Raw genomic sequence first — 23,416 nt, forward strand, 5'->3', positions numbered from 1 at the left:
GGAATTGCATTGAATCTGTATAATGACTTGAGGAATATTGCCACTTAAAAAATGTTAACATGAGGGGCTGGAGTGATAACACAGCAGGTAGGGCATTTGCCTTGCATGCGGCCAGCCTGGGTTCGATTCCCAGCATCCCATATGGTCCCCTGAGCACCGCCAGGAGTTATTCCTAAGTGCAGATCAAGGAGTAACCCCTGTGCATTGCCGGGTGTGACCCCAAAAAGCAAAAATAAATAAATAAATAAATAAATAAAAATGTTAACATGAGCAGAGGCTATGTTTCCATTTCTTTGTGTTTTTTTTTAATTTCTTTTAGTAGTGTTTTGTGGTTTTATTTTTTTGCATAGCTTGTTCCTCTCTTTTGTTAAGCTAATTCCTAGATATTTTATTTTATGACACTATTCACATTTGTAAAGTGTCCTATGCTGTATCGTGCATGAAACCTTTAAATAGGCCTTTGATTCTGTTGAGACTGAAGCGATCATCAAAACCCTAGCCAAACAGAGCGTTCAAACTCAGTACATCAAGATCCTCCGAGAGCTGTATTATGGATTCACCAACAGGATCTCACCATTCTACAAGGAAGTGATCATTGACGTAAAGGGAGGGGTTCGGCAGGGTGATACCATTTCACCGAAACTCTTCAATGCCACACTGGAGAACATTATGCGATGACTGGAATTGGAAGGGCTGGGAGTGAAGAGATGCGGTTAGCAACTACATCACCTCCGCTTTGCTGATGACATCGTTCTACTAACACCAAACATTAGCCAAGTGGCACAAATGCTGGCCAACTTGGATCTCGAGTGTCGAAAGGTTGGACTGCAGCTGAATCTCAACAAAATGATGTTTATGAAAAACGAACTAGTCCCTGATGTTTCATTTGCTCTCAATGGAATGAACATCTCCTAATATAGCAGCTATGTGTACTTGGGTCGAGAACTCAACATGAGGAATGACTTGGCGCCAGAACTGCGCAGGAGGAAGAGAGCAGCGTGGAACAACTTCAAGAGCATTGAAGAAGTGGTTAAGAGGAAGAAGAACCTCCAGCTCCAGGCACATCTTTTTGACTCCATCGTTCTTCCTGCACTAACATATGCCTCAGATACCTGGGCCCTATGCAAACAGGATGAGAACACTATTCGGGTATCCCAAAAAGGAATCAAAAGAGCCATACTAGGAGTATCACATTTCACTCAAGTGAGGGAAGAAATCCGGAGTTCAGACCTCTGTCAATGGTCAAGAATCAGGGACGCTGTCCTGCTTGCCAAGGCATCAAAAATCAGATGGGCCGGAAACGTAATGAGATTCAGAGATGACCACTGGACTAGAGCTGTTACCAACTAGATTCCACAGGACATCAAAAGACCACGTGGCCGCCCACCAATGAGATGGTCAGATTTCTTTTTTATAGCCTGCCATTTTACTATACAAGTCTAGTGGTCTAGTTTCTGGGAATTTTTTCATGAATTCTTTAGGGTTTTATAAGTGTACTCTCATACCATCTACAAATAGTTATAGCATGACTTCTTTTCCTATCTGGGTGCCCTTGTATCTTTTTCTTACCTAATATTTAAGGAAAGTAATTCCAATACTATTTCAAATCAAAGTGTGATAATGGGCAACCTTGTCTTGTGTGTGATCTTAGAGAGAGGGCTTTCCACTTTTACCATTGGATATAATGTTTGTTTTGAATTTGTGGTAGATGGCTTTGAGTATGTTGAGGAAAGCTCTTTCAACTCCCATCTTATTGAGAGTTTTTAGCATGAACAGTTGCTGGATGTTGTCAAATGCTTTATCTATATCCATTGATATGATTCTATTTTTTTCTTTTATTAATATGCTTTATAATATTGATTGATCTGTGTGTTAAACCATCTTTGCATCCCTGGATGAATCCCACTTTTTAATGGTATATAATCTTTTTGATATGCCGTTGGATTTGGTTTACAAGTATTTTGTTGAGGATCTTTGCATCTGTGTTCATCAGTGATATTGGTCTGTAGATTTTCTTGTTTGTGTTATCTATCTGCTTTTGGTATCAGGGTAATGTTTGCCTTACAGAAACTATTTGGAAGTGTGATATCACCCCTTTCATTTTTAATTCAGTTTATTAAGGTTCTTTTCTTTCTATTTTAGATTTTGTTTTATTTTATTTAAAAAAAAACAGCTTTGGGGGCTAGATCGATAGCATAGCCAATAGGGCGTTTGCCTTGCACGCAGCCGACTGGGGTTCGATTCCTAGCATCCCGTATGGTCCCCTGAGCACTGTCAGGAGTAATTCCTGAGTGCAGAACTAGGAATAACTCCTGTGCATCACCGGGTGTGACCCAAAAAGGAAAAAAGAAACCTCTTGATTCTCATTGATATTTTGGATTTTCTTTAATTTATGATGATGATGATGATTTTTAATTTAAATTTATTATTTCTACTCTAAATTTTATTATTTCTTTTCTCCTATCTTATTTGAGCTCCCTTTGTTTATCTTAGATGTAATTTACTTCCTTTCAGCACTCAGTTCTTGTCCAGAATGATAATTTCCAACTATCATTGTCATACTGGTCCCTTCTCTATCCTAAGTGTCCTCCTCCACACTTACAATTTTTTAAAGCCTTAATTCTATGTTGTCTGATACAATTGTGACCACCCTTGCCTTTTGAGGAAGTTGTTTGCTTGAAATATTGTCTTCTATCCTTTGATTGTGAGCCTTTGTTTGTCTTTATTATTCAAATCTGTTTCTTATAGGGAGAAGAAGGTTGGATTCAATTGTTTAATCCATCCTGCCACTCCATGTCTCTTAATTGGTACATTTAGGCTGTTGACATTGAGTGAGATCATTGTCATGGAGTTTTGTGCCATCTTTCCGTAGAAGTTTCGCATGTTTGCAAGATTTGTTTTGTCTAAACCCTGCAGTGTATCTTGCAGAGTTGGTTTTGAGTTTATGAAGTTTCTGAGTTGTTTATCCATGCAATTTCATATAATTTCTTTAAATCTAAATGACAGTCTGACTGGGTAAAGTACCCTTTGTGATGCGTTCATTTCATTAAACTTTTAAAACTCATATCCCACCATTGTCTTTAGGCCCTCATGGTCTCATTTGATAAATCTTCTGTGAATTGAAAGGACACTCCTTTGTATTAATTTTCCTTTTTTGGATCTTTCTGCTATCAATATTTTATCTCTGTCATTGGACTTTGTCATTCTGACTAGTTTGACAAAAATCTTAGTGCATTTTTATTTGGCGATCTTCTAGGTGGTACCCTCAGGCTCTTGAACCTAGGTGCATGTGCTCTTTACTCTGGAAATATCTCATTGATGATTTCTTTAATTATTACTTCTTCATTGGAGTTGTTTCCTTGGTCCTCAGAGTCACCAATAACTATGTTATTCCTCCTGAATTTTTCCCAAAGTTCTCTTTTCTACAAATGATTCATTGATTGACTTTTGGGGAGTCACAGTCAGCAATAATTAGGGATTACTCCTGGCTCTGCACTCGAAAATTACTCTTGCTGGTGCTCAGGTGACCATATGGGATGTCAGGGATTGAATTCAGGTCAGCCAAGTGAAACTCAAACACTACCCACTGTACTATCACTCTGGCCCCATTATTCATTTGCTTTGAGGCTTTTATCCCATCTCTGCTGTTGTCTACTGATTTTGTTTTCAGTTGTTGTTACTCTGCACTAAAGCTTTCCATTGAGTTTTTCATTTCACTTATCAAATTCTTCTTTCTTTCATTTCTGGTTCTATTGTTTTCACACTATCTTGTGTTTTCTTAAGCCAAGCATATTTTGGTTGAGAAGCTAACATGGTAAGATAAGCTAAGTGGTAAGATAAATCCAATTCACAAATGACTAATGTAAGATTTTAGTGGTACAATAGAAAACAGATAAGATTATAAAAAAGATAAGAAAAACAAGAGGAGGGGATTTCTGTTTGCACTGGATCCTTGTGGCTTATGAACTCAAGTCCTAAGTAACATTGAAATCACCTTGCCTGTGTTCAGATTTCTGCTCTTCCTCTTGGTAGATGATAAATATAATCCCTTAAACTTGTTCTTCATCTATAAAATGTGGATCCAAACATTATCAAACAGCTATTTTGAGGGTTTTTCTGTTTTTCTTTTCTTTTTTTTTTTTTTTTTTTGCTTTTTGGGTCACACCCAGCAATGCTCAGGGGTTACTCCTGGCTCTGCATTCAGGAATTACTCCTAGTGGTGCTGGGTGGCCATATGGGATGCTGGGATCGAACCCTAGTTAGTCGCGTGCAAGGCAAACGCCCTACCCGCTGTACTATCGCTCTGGTCCCTATTTTGAGGTTTTCCTGAGATAGTATATGTGAAGTGTACAATCTAACAAATGACAGTGCTAATTACAATGGATGAACTTCTTCATATGAAGGAAAATGTAAATATAGGGAAGTTCATTATCAAGGAACTAGGATCAACTGAAACTAAAGTCAAGGGCTAAAGCAGAGGAAATAAAATAATAACTAATGAAATAGAGAGAATTATTGTCAGAAGAGGCTCCTTCAGCTCCCTTAGACTTTATTTGCTGAATTTGTTTATTTAAGCCTAGAGATCTAGAAAGCATCTGTTTCTCCTTCTACACCCACTTCTTCCATAAAGAACACACAGAGGCCCATTTACTGGAATGTCTCTTAGTAAAAGTGTAAATTTGTGTCTCATCATTAGATATCAAGTCTATATAGTAAACTAAACTTTAAATGAAGAAACGTGATGAATGTCCATGAGGCTGTAATTACATTTCTCTGTGTACTTTGGAAGAATATGCACACATTTCACTAGAACGCATACAAAATGATTCAGTGTAGCATGGTTTGAACAAAAGTATATTGAACGGAACACCAGTACCCAACCAAAAAGAATGGAATAAACTGTTATAAACTAAGAAAAACTGTGGCAAATCTGCACTGTGTAAACTATGCAAAGGGAAAAGAAATGTGTGATATAGCTTTTTGTCTCTGTGGTGGGTCTCCAAAATATATAAGAAACAGACTTCTGAACAAAATGCACAGCCTCCTACTTACAAAAAGCATCTATTTATAATTGAAAGATGCAGGAATAGAACATTGACCCTTGAGCAGTCAAAATTCCATGTATAACTTTTGATTCCCCTAAATTTTAATTGCAGTTGCCCCTTAATATTGATTTTTGAATACCTTTGATTCTACAATACCAAAAATCCCAGGATGCTCAAGTCTAATATTGTCATCCCACCATATTCATGACTTCTAACTCACCAGAGTTAGCCAATTAACATCTACAATTGGTTAAATCTACGAATGCGTAATCACTGTGTTTGAAAAAGTGGTATATGAGAGTTAACTTAAAATGGAAGAACGCTTGGAGTAGAACTCGAAGTATAAAATGCAAAGAAGAAAACACAGATAACACATACAACCCCCATTGTCAAGGGGATAAAAACCAAGATTAAGTGGTACTACCTATCATTAAAAAAGCTTTTATGCAGGAAAAGAAATTCCACAACATAAAGAAGGCAGCCAAGAAATTTAGAGATTTGGGATATATAAAAATGTCTGACATGGGGTAGATGTCCAAAATATATGAAGAAATTACAGAAAAACAACAAAAATAAGTAAGTAGAATGGGCAAAAGATTTGAATAGACACTTCTTCAAAGATACATTATGTCTATAGATGGGTAGTATTATAGGTAATAGTTATAATATAACCCAGTGTCACCCACTAATAGATTAATGCCAATCAAAACCACAAGATATTAGATACTACCTCAGATCAGTGAGATCGACGTAGGTAGAAATATTGGAAACAAGTGTTGGTGAATATGTGGAGAAAAGGAACTGATGTAGTGATGGTAGGGATACAGATTAGTACAGCTTCTATGGAAAATTTTCAGAAGCTGAAAAATAAATACCATATGATCCAACAATATTACCCTAGGTATTTATCCAAAAGATATTGAAGAATTCATTTAAAATGATATCTATATGCCTATGTTTGAAGCAGCTTTATTCACAATAGCTAAATCAGAATCAACCAAAAGGCCACTGTCAGATGACTGAATGAAGAAGCCATGGTATACATCCTCAGTGGATTACTATTCTGCCATTATAAAAGATAAAATCATATATTTGTAGACAAAATGAAAAGAACAAAGGTCATGCTAACTGAAATCATAAGGAAGTAAAAAGGGTTACTGTTTCACTTATATGGAATATAAAGAGCTAAATTACATGAAGTGGTTAAAAAACAGTAAATCTACTAGAATTCTTGATAAATATGGTGATTACTGAAGGTAAAGGGAGGGTTGGTAGAAATAGGTGGGTACAAAGAAGCATAAACATATAGAGATGTGAAGTTATGCCTTGCAATCCTACAGTATCTTATTTATTTAATTAATTAATTTATTGGCTTGTTGGGTCACATTTGGTGATGTTCAGGAGTTGTGCCCGCCTGGCCCTGCAGCCAGGAATTAGTCCTGGTGGTGCTCGAAGGACCATACGGAATGCCAGGAATCGAAACTGTTCTACAGTTTTTAAAACCAATTTTAACTCTTAAAGAACTTAAAGGAAAGAAAGGCCTTGTGAATAAATGTGTCTTCACAGTTCAGTTCTTTGTTGTTCAGGAATCAATTGCATATATTTAAAAGCCTTAAAGGAGGCACATTAAATTGATTCATGGATGGAAGTTCTGATGGAGAAGTGAGGAAATGGGAGTGTGTTGAGCCCTTTCCATACTGCTTAAATAACTGAGGATCTCTTCAGATTTTTACTGGATAGATGCAAACACATAAACAGACATATACATAATGCAGATAAAACTGAGACCTTCTCACCACATCTTCACTTCTCAGCACCTTTCAAAATGGGGGTTCCAAGTTCTTCTTTAGCAAATGCTCTATAGAAAAGCCAAGGCAAAGTTTATTTTCATGCTCCAATCTCCTTAAAGGCAGTAAAGAAAAGAGTATGCTGCCATTTATAAAAAAAAATCACAAACAGTTTCAAAATTAAATGTGGTGCCTAAGTCTCATGGGGATTGACTTAATGTTCTCCCACACAGTGCTGGCAAGCACATATGTCCTAAATAGAAATGAACTACATAGAAATATAAATAACATTTATAGGAGATGGCCAGCCCTGTTCGTTGTTTTCCCAAACAGGCATGAAAATGCCCATTTAAAATTTACATTTAGACAGGAAAATTACCATTATCTCAGTAGTAGGAGAAAAAAATAATAATTCTTGAGGTTGATGCTTTTCAAGTACACAGCAGTAAGCTCATGGATTTTCCAACCATGCAGATGTGTTACCTAAACCAGACATTCAATCCAACGCTAAGTCTGTCAGCCAGACTTTTGCTTATTTTCAAATATATAAATCACTGATGGATTTTTTGATATTAATATTTGGGTAAACATTTCATCAAAATTAGAACAATAACAGCTATAGCACCTACTTTATGTGATTTTTCAAAAAATCATTCTTATCTCTCACACATGAACCTCAGTATATACCATACTAAATATTCAGAGCAGTTATTTTAGAGCAGATATTATTAGCACCATCTTAGAAATGATGACATTGACTTTTAGACAGATTTAATAGGTTTTTCCCGGATAGCATACACAATATTGTAGACTCATTTTTCCTCATAGTACTTATCACTAGCATATATTGTATTGTGTATTCATTTTTTTTAAATGGTGCAGATTCCTAGTGTAATTCAGGAGACCTGGAGAAAACTCTGGTGATTCTGAGATACTCGTGCCAGTGGTTTAATGCAAGAGCCTAAGGGTGTGATACCACTCAGGCATTGTGGTACCAGGGATCACCTAGGCCACCCCAGTACTGTTCAGGGTCTACCAAGATCATACCAGTGATGCTTAGGAGGGGAGACATGTTCTACTAGGGTGCAAACAAGGACCTAATCCCTGACCTATCTCTCTACACTTCGAACTATTTCCCTGAACACCACTTTTTTTTAATGATGATACGATTCCCTTACTAGTATTAAAACTTTAAGGAGGGCAGGAGGGCTTTGAAGCTTAGTCTATTGTTGCCATTTCCTTGAGTAGTACTTAGCACGTACATAAAATGTACCCCATAAAGCTGTTGAATGAGTGGGTAGGAACTGCACCTAAGCTAGTACTCAAGCTTACTTCTTTTTATTCGAATGATGATTTGTAAAGTATCTTTAAAAATGATTTATTCCTCCTTCCCTTTTTTATTGTTGTGATGACTGAATGTCATGCATAGTGATGTACCACCAGTATTTCTACCTGCATTTATAATGGTAGCAATATGGAGGGGAGCTTTGAAAGTCAGCCTTGTCTTATTTTGTTAAACTGACCTGGAGATTATTCAGACAAGGTGAATCTTTGAAAGTGCTTGCAAGAAACTCTTGGTTCACTTGCTACATTGTCTGCAGAACAGTTTGTCACAAGGAAAACACCAACAGCTCCCAAGTGGATTGGATACCGAGACATACATGCAAAGATGTAGAAACAGGTCATATTTTTGGAGGCTTTGGTTTTTGTAGGACCATGGGGGATAATCTACTAGATATAGACACTCATGCATGAGCTGAGGAGTCTTGCCATAGACAAGAATGTAGGAGTAGCAGAGCAGCACATTTGAGGGATCCAGGTACAGGAGATGGATTTGGATGCAAGACAGAGTGTAGTTCTTAGAATGACTGCCATGGGGCAATACAAAATGGTGCCCCACAGAGAAAAACTGAGGTACTTTAATACCAGGACCTGATAGGTAAAAGAAGAAGAATCAGATTTCAGTTAGGTCTTCTGGGTGTAACTGGCATTTCACAAAATATATACAGGGCCAGAGACAAGTAAATAAACTCTGACTTGTCAATCCTGTGTGGAGGTAATTGTTGGTCCAAGAGAAGGACGGGGCTGGCCTGTATCTGGCAGAAGAAATAAAAGATAGTGTATGGCAGTTAATACTTATCGTGCCATGTACCAAGATTTTCAAACCTCATGTGTAGTAAAGTATTTGGCTCTAACAAAAGCATTGTATTCAGCACATTGTCCTTCCCATTGGAATAAGCAACATATAGCATAAAACAGTGATTGAACTATGGTAGTTGGGTTTATATTAACCATACTCTATTGGTCATATTCCACTGTATTAACCGTATTCTAATACATCCACTATGCTTTGAAGTTTATATAAGTTAATCTTCCAGTGATCAAAATCAGAGCGTCAGCCATAGCTAGAGAAGAGAAACAGAAATCCAGAGTATGGTTAAACTTTAATTTGGTGATGAATCTGAGAATAAAATCCTTCGAGCATCCAGGCAATAGGATATCTATAGTGAATGGTGAATATCATAGAGAATCTTCATTTACTAGACTTACTTGCAAGTGTGTCTAGAACACTCTAGAATGTTCTAGAACATTATAGGATTCAGCTGCATCTACTCTTTCATTCTGACTCTGGAGAAGCTGTTCTGGGTTCTGCTGTGTTCCATTGTTTTGTGGGTGCTTTGGGATTGTTCAGATCTTGCCTCCCCACCACATACACACTCCCAATACTTTGGCTACGGCACTCTTTTTCTCTCAAAGTTTTACCATGTTAGGTCTACTGTAGCTATCCATTGCTCTAGCTTATACATTTCCATGCAACATCCCACAGCGGAAGTTATGAAACAATGCATGCTGTCTGGTTAACATGTATTATTAGCTTGGGAAGCTGGTTAATTAATGTTCATTTTAAACTAAAATACCTTAAATTACTCCCTTGAAATGTAAATACATATTTAACTTTGACATTTTATCTTCCTTCAGTTGGAGGAAGTAGGAGGGCCATTTTCTCCTGTTTTGGTTAACAAATTTATATGTCATGTGGATCTTATTCTCCTCTGGAATTTCTCTAATGCTAACTATCTGAAGAAAGTGCTTAGCGACTAATTACTTATCACATGGTGATATCATTACCACTGTTACCTTGTACTGTCATGAAACTCATTAATTGCTATTTAACTTTTTACAAATTTGCCTTGCCTTCTCAAGTAGATTATTAACTCCCTAGAACAGAACAAGGATTCCACCTCCTGGGTATTTTTCCATGACCCACAGCACAGTACATGTCAGTGTCAGTATAATTTCTTGAATTCACAACATAATCTATTAAATATTACGTTTTCTTTTTCCTTTTAGAAAATAGGGTAACTGGTTTACAAAAGTGTAAAAGTTTGTTTTTGGGGTACAAAGTTACCATAAGACACCTATACTAATGTTCCAACACCACTGGATCACTATCTACAAACCCTACCCATCCCTTTCCCTCCCCTTTTCCCACTCCCCTACTCCATAGTCTCGGTTTTGTGTTTGGAGTCTAAAGGATGTGTTTTTGTTGAATATTGCCTGTTTCATTGCTTTATTTTTTTATATTTTATACATGAATAAGATCATCTGACATTGTCTTTCTCCTTTTGAATTATTTTGTTTAGCATGAGCCCCTTCAATTCCATCCATATTGTACCTAAATACACAGTCACATCTTGTCTGGAACTGGAGAGATGGAACTGAAGAGGTGGTAGAGTGGTAGGGTGCTTGCAGCAATGTGTTCAATGCCTGGAACTTAAAGTGATCCATGGGCTCTCAGGAATGTCCCTGAGAACAGAGCAGGGGGTAAGCCATGATCATGATCACTGTTAGGTGTGCCCCCCCCAAATAACCACACACACATATAGGAAAGATTACATATCTTATTATAGCACTGTAGCACTGTCATCCCATTGTTCATCGATTTGCTCGAGTGGGCACCAGTAACATCTCCATTGTGAGACTTGTTGTTACTGTTTTTGGCATATCGAATTGCCAGGCTCTGCTGTGCAAGCATATTACTCTCAGTAGCTTGCTGGGCTCTCCGAGGGACGGAGGAATCGAACCTGGGTTGGCCGAGTGCAAGGCAAATGCCCGAGTGCATTATCTCTGTATTCCATATAGATCACACTATCTCTGTGCACTCAACTGCTGTTGGGCACTTGAATTGTTTCTATGTTTTGCCTGTATTGTACATAGCACTGCAATGAACAAAAGTTTACATATGTCTTTTTGAACTAGTTTTTTTGTTTGTTCTTTGGATAGCTACCTAGAGGAATTGCTGGCTCATATGTTAGGTCTTCTCTTCATTTATAAAGAAGTCTCCATTATATTTTCTATAGAGACTAAACCAGTTTATCTTCCCACCATCAGTCAATAAGATTACTTTTTCTCTGAATACCCAGTGCACCATTTATTTCCAGTTTTTTTAATATAGACAATTCTCATTGTTGACTTTTTATTACTGAACACTGGCAGAAATGCATAGGTACTCATGTGTTTTTGTAGATAGATAGATAGATAGATAGATAGATAGATAGATAGATAGATAAATAGATAGATAGGGAGAGAGAGAGGGAGAGAGAGGGAGAAGGGAAGATAAGAGAAGTACAGTCTACTTAACCATATGTTTCCAAAGAGGTGGCTTATTCACAATTTATTTTAATTTTACCTCGTAGCCTCTGTTTGACAAAGGATTTGTCCTCTGTGAATCTTGAACAGCTAATTTGTATGCATTAGTGAGCCATCTTAGGAATTCAGGGTTGGTGTTTTAAACCATAGTCTCTGGATCATACAGTATCATCATAACCCTTAACAGATCTTGAAAGTGAGAATAACACTGTAAGTTGGGAAAGCAAGGCAGCTATTTTTTCCAAGTTGTTTGGATGGCCGTGTTAGTTGGAAATAGAGGAAGGGGGCTTGAAATCTATACAAATGCTTTTTTCCCCCTCAAAGTCCTCTTCCAGGAGTGAGTGAGGAAAGGAGAATTTCCTCTCAGAATAACTGTTGTGGAATACCTAGAACGTGATTTGTCCACATTAAAATGAGCTATGTCTGAAAGACATTCTAAACTCATATGCATATGTGTTAAGAACAGCAGGTGTAGATGTAGATGGTTCTGTGGGCAGCAGAGCAAATCGCATGTCTGGAGAGAAGGGGAAGGTATGATCCTGTTTTAATAAGACTGACCCGGAGTTATTGAGTCATTAAAACATTCTAGATACTATTCTAGGTGATTTATCATTCTAGCTCATTCTAGCTATCTTCACGTCAACCCTTATATCCTTATAATAATGAAAACCAAGAACTTTCCCAAAATAATGCAACTAATAGTTAATAGAAACAGTATATAATCCCAAGGAGCCCAACTGTAGAGCAGGAGTCAGTGACCATTTTTCTTTTTCTTGTTTCGTTATTGTTTATTTTTCTGTTTGTTTTGTCTTATTTGGGGGCCATATGCAGTAATACTCAGGACTTATAAGAGCATATATAAATGAGCATGACTTTTTCAATAAAACTTTATAAATGCAATCGAAGAGCCACTAGTTGGCCTATCCTTGGCCAACTAGTTCTAATTGCCCTTACTTTAGAACTTAGCTTCCGACCTTCCCAAATCAGAGTCCATTTTCAAAATTAACTATTACTCTCAGTTTACAAGGGAAGGATTGTGACTTATTGAATATCAGGGACTATTTGTTTCCTTGTTTATTTTCTCAAAATACATTATTCACCTGATGAACTCTGGTGAATAGGGGCAGCAGATTGACTTGTTGAATCTTTCCAAATTCAACAGTTGGTTTGTTGAACACTCATGTCTTTGATTTCATATTAGTGATGAAGGTGTCCACAATCCTTTGCCCATTTCAAATGATGCTGAGAGGCTGCTCACTATTAAGAGTCTCTTAGAATACAATTTAGAGACTTTATCATCCCTACCAGTAGAGAGACTATCAGATAGATGGAAGCCCAAGGAAAGAGCAGGTCGGTCAGTTTGGGCGGCATATATTTTGTCTGCACTCATTAACAACAAATGAAGAATCTCTGAAAAGGGCTGATTTATTCAGCAGATGTGGATTCTGAGGATTTGTGAAGCATTGAAGCTAAGGGTGACTTTAGGAGAATTAATATCTTACAAACAATTTATAAAACATTCCCTCCCGAATCCTAATGATGACCAACCCAGCTCTCTTTCCTCCTTCCTTCCCCGCAGGCCTGGGGAATTTGTCTTAATGTTGTTTTCTAGTGTAAAGCTGAGGATACCATCTCATCTGAGTAGGTACTGGAACCTGAGCACATTACTTATTAGTTCATTTGTTTATGGAGGTGGAAATCCAAGCATGACATCAGTAGATTCAGAAAGCAGCGCCTTTACATCTTTCTCTTTAAATCTGGATCTTTGCATATCTAGAAGAAAAAGTACAACATTTAAAATGCATCTGTCACTTACATGCTTGGAAACATGTCACAGTGAGTAGTGAAACATTATTAATTCCTTTTGCCTCCAAAGAATAATTCATGCACTTACAAAGATCATCTGCATCACAATGGAATATTTGGATGTAAGTGTAGGTGTAATTAACGGCAGAAAAATCTCTGAAACACGGGAAGCAAAGAAATTCACCTAAGTCAGCTTCAGACATAAGCCACATGTCAAAGGATTTGAGAACATGCTCTACCTTTGTGGTCTTCGTAATTATGAGGGCCACTGGAGGGGAGAAATATAAGAGCTGTATCCAAAGTGCTTGGACCTCTGGATGAGACATCAGCCACTCATACTGGTTTTACATGCTCTCCAAATTCAGATCCTTTAGTTTAATTTAATGTAATAACTATTTACTGAGCCCTTGTCATATCAAAAGCTCAAACCTAGACATGGGATAATATAATAATAGTGTAGTGGGTGATGTTGGTGCCCTGCCCAGCTCTCCTCTATGCAGTTGTTGTGAATATTGGCTGCTGTCATCTCACAGCTGCCCTCCTCAGAGAATTCTTGTTAGCCAAATGAGAAAGATGCTTGGCATGGCTTCCTCTGTGGGTTCACTTCCATGCAGGGGGCTAGGGGCGGGGGGGGGTGGGAGGCAGTCTACAGCCAGTGAACAACTAATGTGGAAGACTTTGAGTGGGAAAAAATACAAAGAGCTGGATCCGTTCCAAAGTCAAGTCAACTTTTTGATATATTTATGTCCCAGAGTTTCCCCTAAGATCAGGTTGAATCTAGGTTTTTAGCTTTGGACCTCACCCTGCTCTATTTTGATGACCTCACTCTCTTATTTCTGAGATCATGCCTTCAATTTACTCGCAGGCTTTCAAACCCAACCTCAGATTTACTTCTAGAAAAAGTCACTTTCTCTGGATGACAATGATAATAGTGTCATACCTTATTATGTCAGCTATTAGGGGAAAAGGATTGGCTCAACTGCTCACATGCATTAGATCTCATTAAATCTTTATACTAACTTGCTGTTATTTTGTTGAGGTTAACCAGAGGCTCAACATTCCAACAGTCCGTAGAACCAACTTCCTTGGGTAGACTAATCAGATGCCATAGATCTCATTTTATCCAGCTTCCTGAATTGAATAGGACACACATTCATCTATGCTCTCTACTCACAGGAATATTCAACCCAATCCTTGGAATGTTGTTCAATAATGTTGGACAATGCAAATATGTACATATACATATATATGCATATATATGAAGAGTTATTACAAAGAAAGTTACAGGGATTCAGAGGAGGGAGGACTTAGATACGGTTGAAAAACATGACTGTGGGAGATTTTTATCACATGTTTACACAGAGAGCATGCTGAGCTTTCAGATTTCTTTTTAGCTGAATTCACATGGTGTTGCTTCTGGTATATTTCCAGCTTTTACTTGTCAAATAGTCATGTTGAAGAGACTAAGGCCTGGAGTCTGAGCACACAGTTATAGTTGCTTAAACAAACTGGGTGTGATTCCATACATAAACCTGTTTCAAAATACCTTTTAGATACCAAAGAAGACATTAAATGTATTGCCTCCTAATTCAGAGACAAGAGGAAGAGGTTCTCAAGTCCTTTAATAATCTGATAGGAAGTGGATGCCTCTTTTTCATACACTTTCTTTGAAGTTGACCTTGTCATGAACCATGCCTTCAATGTTTCTGCCTTGCCAACCACTAGGCTAGTAGGAGGTTGTACTAGGCTAGTAGGAGGTAGCATTGAAAAAACAGATGAAGGGGCCAGAGCGATACGGGCCGACCTGGGTTCAGTCCCTGGCATCCCATATGGTTCCCAAAGCACTGCCAGCAGTAATTCCTGAGTTCAGAGCCAGGAGCAACCCCTGAGCATTGCTCGGTGTGACCCAAAAGCAAAAATGAATAAATAAAAATATGTATGTTAAATAAAAAGATGAAAATTGGCTTGAAAGAGTCCTGGAGACTAGTGGAACAATACTCTTCTTTGACTTGAGTGTAACAACGTATCCTAAAATATATAAACATTTACACTCTTATAGGCTAATATTATCTCAATAAAATTATATTTGATAATAGTAAAAAGTAGATGTAGATTTTAAAAGATAAAAAAACTATAAAAAGTAGATTTTAAAGAGGTTTTCTGATGAGATTAGATGTAACCTGCTGGCACTTTTTCCTCTCTGTATGAATTTTCAACCCATAAAAATGAATAGCTGCAATTTTGTCCATAGACACCATAGCACCATAGATGTTAATCTACCTTAATCTGCAATACTTGCTTCTTCAGTAAGCAATGAATTAGGAGGGATTCTAGTTTCTTTGAGTATTTTCAAGAAATACTTTTAGGGACTCAGTTAAAATTCCAGATGATTTCATGTTGACTCGAACTGTTATTTGGAGAATCAGTATAGATTGAGCTTAAATATTTCTCTTCAAACCCATTTCTCTTGTCTTTTCTTCTCAATCTTTGACTTATTTCTCACTTGGTCTCCTTGAAGAAGTTGATGCACAGGCATATATGATATATACATGCATCTACATATGTATGTATATGTATGCAACTATTGTGTTTTGAATGTCTTGTAAATTTTTTTCTCAGAAAATGCATGAAACATTCAGTATGAAAATAGCATTTATCTATGAGATTTTGTCTTTGGGGGCAAGATATGTAGTTTCTGTAGTTTATCTTAAAAAATGGACTTAATTTCTATCTTTCTCTGTTGGTGTCCTTTAAAGAATCAAATTAAAGTATTCATTCAAAAGTGCCTGGTGGACGGTTGACAAAGTATCTTGGTGGACATCATTTTTTTTTTACTTTAGTTCTTGTTTGTGACTTGGTGAATTTTCACTGGGTCAATGATTTCTAGACCCTTCCATTTTACATTGGCTTATGAAGAATTTTTTGTTTCTCCTGTGGTAGAAATAAAACCCTTCCAGCATTGCCTTCCTCTGACTTTCCCCAAAGCTCTCAGCACTGGTTTCAGGAAAGGGCGATTACGCTGTGTTCAGATGGCTTGATCTTCTCTCTCCGCTGAACTGTGGCCGGGAAGTGGGAATCCGGGAAGTGCAAACCCCACACATGCTGATGGAAGTCAGAGGTGGCTGATCACGCTGCACGTCGGCTTTGTGGAGGGCAGTTGTCCTGCCTTATTCTAATGGTTTCTGGGCAGGGATTCGTCATCCTTGGTTTTGATCACTGCACTTTATTTTTGAATTTATAAAAACCTGCATCTGGAAACTGTTGTTGGATCCCTGCCCCCTTCACTGCTTTCCTGGGTAATAAAAATGTTAAGATTTATCAGACTGCTTATGTGGAGACGGTCAGAAGTAGACAGTTTTCTAGAGCATTTCTATTGAAACAAAAGCTTAAAGAGTTTTAAGAATCTCTCCTTCTGGGGTCTTTTCCGTGTCATTTTCAAGTACTCCACTTTGGTAGAATTGAGGCCAGAATCTTCTGAATTCAGAATTCCAGTCCTCACTTTTTTTAGAGTCAGAATAAAAGAATCAGGACTCTTCAGGGCATGGAACCCCCAAACTGGAGAACATCTGCATCACAAGTTACAGAGACTCCAAGAGGGCCTTGCCCATAGCTGAGCCAATCTTCTCTTATGGAAAGTGGGCCAGAGTGAACTTACATTTTCTAGTTTCCAGAGGTGTTTCTTCATCGGCCATCAAGTTCATGAAATCAGATCTCCTATTGGGCAGGGAGGTTAAGGTGTTTTATAGGTGGGTAGCTCTATTGTACTCACCACTGACCTCTGGAAATTCCCTGACTACCTCAAAATCACTCTCCTTTTTGTAGGGCCTCATCAAAACCAGGTACGCACTCTGGCTTATGGCCAGTAGAGGGCGATCAAGTTAACGCAATCTTTCTGCACTGTTGAGCTTTCAATTAATGCGTGGATGCGAATTAATAACACAAAGAACCAAATTAACCTTCATGTTTAAAAACAAACCCTTTAATCAATAACCACTAGCTCAATGGGGGCGAGGGGGGGCACAGCTTGCTTTACATACTGTAGTCATTCACCAATACATATCAAGTTGTAGCACAGCCTGTATGTATGCCTTCAATGATGAAATCCCAGAAATCCAAGTGTGTGTCTCCATCATTGTCAGGATTCTGGGCATCACCAGGTAGAAAACCAGGTGATGCCTATGAGACTTACCATGTGTTTTTGCAATATTTGTAGAATTTTTATATTAGCAGCAACAAAAAGCTAGAGTGAAAGAACCTCATCACATGTGATGGGGAGTAGCTCTTGATTCATTCTTCATACCTCCCTCCCTCTCCTTCCCTGTTCAACTCTCAAGGACTTGGCGATAAACAAACCAGTAGTGGCAGACTCCACCAGCCTGGCTCACTCCACGGGCAGCATCCATCAGGTCTGCTGTTGATTAGAGCTGTGGGCAGCTTGGCAGCATTTGGAAGCAGAATAAATGGCCCCATGGTCAGTCAGGTTTTCACAGTCTTCAGACACGGGCACGAGCATGTGGAGAGTGAAAATACAAATTACCTGATACTTCATTCCTTTACACATTCAGGAACCATTCATTGAATCCCTGGTGCATGTCAGCCTCTGTGCTAAAAGCTGGAGAAACAAATATAAGAAAGATATTTGGCTTCATTTAAGGACCCAAGTTGGACATTTTCCTGAATAAATGTATCAGAAATACTGAAAGGAAGATAACCCTTTATTGAAGTTCTACTTGTATGTATAGCTATAACCGCTGACATTTATTGAGTATTCACTGTGTACCAGACTGAGCACTTTACATGCACTGTTTTGTTTGGATTCTTATAATCTGCGAATGCTGTTTATTGTCTTCTATGCACAGGGGATTAAGTAACTAGCCCAAGGTCATCATGCAACTGGAAGTCAGAGACAATGTTATATATAAATTCACAATGCTTATCCATAATAAAAGTCAAATAAATGCTTAAAGTGCAAATACCATTTTTTCAACACATAATCATAAGATTTTATGCTTTATTTTCCCCCCAAACTGTGGGGTATAACCATCACGTGAAGCATTTTTTAAAATGTGCTAGTGTCACTTAAAAAATACTTGTTACCAAGCTATTTGAGGGGCAGTTTTAAGATGCTACATGTTATCACAAAATACTCATGAATATATGTGAAAAACATGATGATTATGCAGTGAAATGTGGGTAATTACAGTCTCTTCTTAATGTGATTTATATCTGAGTTATTCCCCATAAGAGGTTATTGCGATCAATAGCATAGCTATTGTCATTTTATAAATTAGTAGGTGGTTAGTCCATTAATCAAAGTTTAAAGGGAAACAAGTGCAAGTGCAAAGATCTGAACCCTGTCTGACTGCAGAGCCGAAGAGCTTAGCTTGATACCAGTGAAGTTTTTCAAGGACAATGTGTGTGTATGACTCACTGGAGAATTCAAATTCAGATTTGGGAGTTGGTGGGGGAAGGTGGGCTGGGGCAGAGGGGGAAAGGGGATACACCATATGACCTTCTAAAATTCCCCAGCACGCTTTTCAGAATTACCCATGTATCCAGCTCCCGCGCAAATGGGCCAGAATCCCTAGAGGTGGACATCGCAGCGTCAGTGGGGCGGTGAATACTTCCAAAGGCCAGGGGCTGAGCAAAGGAACTGTGTCTTCTACCTGCTCCTTAGAGAGGAAACTTGACTGAGTCCAGCTGGTTCATTAAACTGTAAATAAACTGCTGGGAAGAGGGGAAGTGGTTATCTCTGGTGACTGGAGGAGAGGAGGGAATGATAATCCTAGCAGGAGGGCACCGCCAGGGATCCCAGACTCGGGGAGAGGTGGGTGCTGTCAGGGCTGTGGAGCTGACCCCGGCACCCCACACTGTGAGGAACTAACTCTGCATCTTCGCTCTCTGGCGTTGAACACCCCCACCCCACCCCCAGTTGGCTTAGTATGGAAGGCAGCGTCCATCCCCCACCTTCAGTTCCTTTGTGTGCTGCCTGGGAAGCTCCCTCCCCCACAACAACAGAGAAAGGCAAGGGATATGTTGTGAACTCTGTCCAACTTTTTAAGTCAAAGGGGTTACCAAGTGCCTGAGCGAGCATTTACCAAGTGCCTGACATATTTTTTAAAATTTATTTTTTTATATATTTATATATTTTCGTGCTTGTGGGTACCCATCCCTCCACCAGTGCCCATTCTCCTCCACTGATGACCCCAGTATCCCTCCCACCCCCATCCCATCCCCCCCACCCCGCTTCTGTGGCAGGGCATTGTCTTTTGTTCTCTCTCTCTCTCCTTTTGGGTGTTGTGGTTTGCAACAGAGGTATTGGGTGGCCATCATGCTTAATCTATAGTGTACTTTCAGCATGCATCTCCCATCCTGAGCGGGTTCTCCAACCACACTTTACTTGGTGTTCTCTTCTCTATCTGAGCTGCCTTTCCCCCCAGCATGTGAGGCCAGCTTCCAAGCCGTGGAGCAAACCTCCTGGTACTTATTTCTCCTATTCTTGGGTGTTAGTCTTCCATTCTGTTGTTTAATTGATATCATATTTATTATAGATTCCAGAAGTAGTTACTATTTTATTATTTTTCAATGTGTCAATGGCAAAGGGGCTGTCTCTGTTGAGTCCTGGCATTGGTCCAGAGCTTTCAGTGACAGAGCTGGGGTTGGAGCCCAGATCCATTCAGCTCCAAAGCTGGAGCACTTTCCTTGAGTCGAGGCTGGTTCCTTGCACATGAAGAAACACGAAGTGTATTTCTTAGCAGCCATGTCTTTGAGTTGACCTCCAAGCATGGGGGTCACCACCTGTGTGAGAAGTAGAAAGGTGACACATGAAACCAAAGAGGCAGAGACAACTGTGAAAGCAAAATGGGCTGGGTTGCATTATTGGATTCACATGTGGGAGTCAATCGGTAGGGTCTGTGGCAGAAGGTGAACTTAAGAATTGAAATTATAATTTTTTATTCAGGCAGTCAGGGTCCAGTATCCACTTACATATCCAGTGGTGATGCTAGCAGAGATCCTCCTCTTTTCTGAGGAAGGCTCAGGAACAGGCAGGCTTTCTGAATCCTTATGCGCAGACAGCAATGACCCCTCACTCCTGAGTACATCCCTCCGTCACTCTGATGGGCTGCACCACAATGAGATCTGGGATGACAGCTAATGATGACTAGACATGCAGATGAACATAAACCTGGATGTCATTGTGGATTGTGTTTTGGAAACCTGAAAGAGTGACCATGAAGAAGTTGCTAAAGGAGCATAGGAGAGTTTGTCATGTGGTCACCAGAAGACAGAAGTCTCAACCTAACTACAGTCTACCAGGACCCAAAAGAAAGAAAACTAAAGCTCTCCTAAGGGCTTCATTAGAGCTGGGCTCAAAGCTGGGGAGAAGGATTTTGCAAATCAAAAATCCTTGTGTTTCTGAGGCCATTGGGCTTCTCAAATACAGATTTGTAAGATGGGGCAATAGGGATGATTGGAGTTAGTTTCCAAAAAAAATCGCCAACTCAAGTGGAGGTCTGTAATCCTAAAAGTTTAAAGTTAGGAAAGACAAACAAGGTCAAGAACATGACCCAGCAATTCGACTTTTGGGTGCATAGTCAAAGGTGTTGAAAACAGGCATAAATGTAATATCTTTACTTTCACGTTTACTCGAGAATTTCCATGTTTATTCCATAGCCAAGATATGATAATGACTGAGTTGTCCATGGAGCAATATATGGATAAAAAGGCGAGTGATAACTCTATGTTTATATATCTATAACTATATCCAAGCACATCTTCTTAGTCCATCTTCACATGTATTCCATTTATGTAAAAAGTCGTTGTATTGTGAGAAGGAAGGAAGTCCTGCACTTGTGCCGAATGGATAGGTCATGAGGACAATATGCCAAATGAAATAAACATGAACCATGGTCTCACTTACATGAGAATCTGAAGATGAGAGGTCAAAGTCAGAGAAATAGAGTTAAAACGTGATTTAAGGGGCCAATGAGGGTGGGGGAATTAGGAAATAATTGGTAGAAAGGTCCAAACTTTCAGTTTATATGATAAATAAAGCCTGAGGATCTAGTGTAAAGTGTGGTAACTGTAGTTGATAAAGTTGTAATATATAATTGAGATGTATTAAGAAAACAGAATGTAACGGTTCTCATTTTCTAAACAACATTTGAGGTGAAGGATATATTAATTAGATGGGGGAAGTCCTCACATTACATAGACATACAGCAAGTCAATTTGACACATATATTTTAAATATCTTATAATTTTATTTGTTCATCTCCATGAAGCTAAATTTTGTTAAGTGAAAAAGGCACTGGCGAGAAGAAAAAAAATCAAATGCATGAAAACCTTGGTAGTAATTTATAGTAATTTTATGTCAAGCACTTGCCTTCTATTGAGAGTGGAAGAAAACATTTGTATATTTAAGATAAGATACATTTTGGGTGTTGCTCGTGATTTAAGAATCAACAATTATTAATATACATATGCGTGTAGATATAAATATATGAAAAAGTACAATATACATAAATTACATTTATATAAATTTGGCTGCATCATTAGAAGCACATTAGATATAATTTCTTTACTCACTTTTACTCTTATTGAGTAACAACCAAGATCCACCATCCAGGACCACCAGAAATAATTTCCAAGTCAGAAGTAGACTCCCAAACACAGGTTGCAATGCAAAACAAAAACTATATTATTTGGAGCAAGGGACATAGCTCAGTGGTAGACCACTTGCCTTGTGTTTATGACACTCCCCAAGGGCCCGGACTTCTTGGAAATAAGGATGTTTTCATATATAGTGCAATTGAGAAATTTTTATTTACCAATGGTCTTCTTAAGGAGAACATTATATTTGTATCAAAGAAGTGTTTGGAACAAAAACCAGGAGGAGAAACAGAGACCTCCAGGACATGTTTATGTCACTAAAGATGTTCTACAAAAAGCCTTCAGTGAATGAGGCCAGGCTGTTTCCTGCAGGAGTCTTTGTTTTGCAAAGCCTCTTGGTGTTTTCCTTTGCAAGTTAAAAAGGAATCCAGTGTTGGGAGGTAGCTTACACAGCACAGTCATTTGAAATTCCATAAGGAAAGGAACAGGAAATAAATGAAACATAATAGTGTGTCTCAGAATCTTAGCGTAAGATTGGGTGACTTTGATCTAGCAATGGACTTTTAGGCAAGCTCACTGAAATTTGGCTGCATCATTAGAACTATATTGTGTATAACTTCTATACTCACTTTTACTCTGGTTGAGTAACAACCAAGATGCAACATCACTAGCCTCCTAATTAACATGAATGCAGGTGTATACATTTGTACATATTTGTACCAGTGGGGCTGGAGTGATAGCACAGCGGGTAGGGCATTTGCCTTGCACGTGGCCGACCCAGGTTCGATTCTTCCGTCCCTCTGGGAGAGTCCGGCAAGCTACCGAGAGTATCCCGCCTGCATGGCAGAGCCTGGCAAGCTACCCATGGTGTATTCAATGTGCCAAAAACAGTAACAAGTTTCACAATGAAAACATTACTGGTGCCCACTTGAGCAAAATTGATGTACCAGTGGAAAAAATGGTAACTTAATCTCATCCATTCTTAAAATAACCTAGTAGACTTAGGTTGTATATTTTCCTACTGTGAAAAGTACTTGTCAAAAGTTGGTGTAATATTGGGCTGAGTGTTGGCAGAACTGGGTCAGTATCAGAGCAGTGTTGGTCACAAGCTGATGAGATCCTACCTCCTCCAAAGGTCCCCGACCAACAGCATTGATATCATCAGCAAGTTTTTAAAAATGCAGACACTCCAACCCACCCCAGATCTTCTGAGTCAGTCTTCATTCTAACATTATCTTAGATGCTTCATGCACACAGTAGAGTTTGACAAGCAATGTTTAGATCATTTCCTTGTAAATGTAGGTACTGCTTTGAATGCTACAAATTATCAAGAGCAAAACTAAACCTGGAGGAGAGGAATTAGGACAGCAAGAATTCCTGAAGTAAGGTCACAAGTAAATATAACCACCTTCCAGAGAGAAGTCAAAGTGTGGAGCATGTCTGGCACCAATAATTTAGGAGAAAGGCTCGATGAAGCCATGGAGTGGGGACTTGGAGCCCTGTGAACCCATGTCA

At 38.7% G+C, this 23,416-nt stretch overlaps 1 protein-coding gene across 1 annotated transcript in view; it reads left to right on the forward strand.

Annotated features, from left to right (window-relative positions):
• The window catches only part of CA10 (carbonic anhydrase 10), a 578,576-nt gene that overhangs the window by 26,794 nt on the left and 528,366 nt on the right, over positions 1-23,416 (forward strand). The gene's annotated exons all lie outside the window — the stretch shown is intronic.

The sequence above is a fragment of the Sorex araneus genome, chromosome 3 (genome assembly GCF_027595985.1).
Source record: "Sorex araneus isolate mSorAra2 chromosome 3, mSorAra2.pri, whole genome shotgun sequence".
NCBI classification, from domain to species: Eukaryota; Metazoa; Chordata; class Mammalia; order Eulipotyphla; family Soricidae; genus Sorex; species Sorex araneus.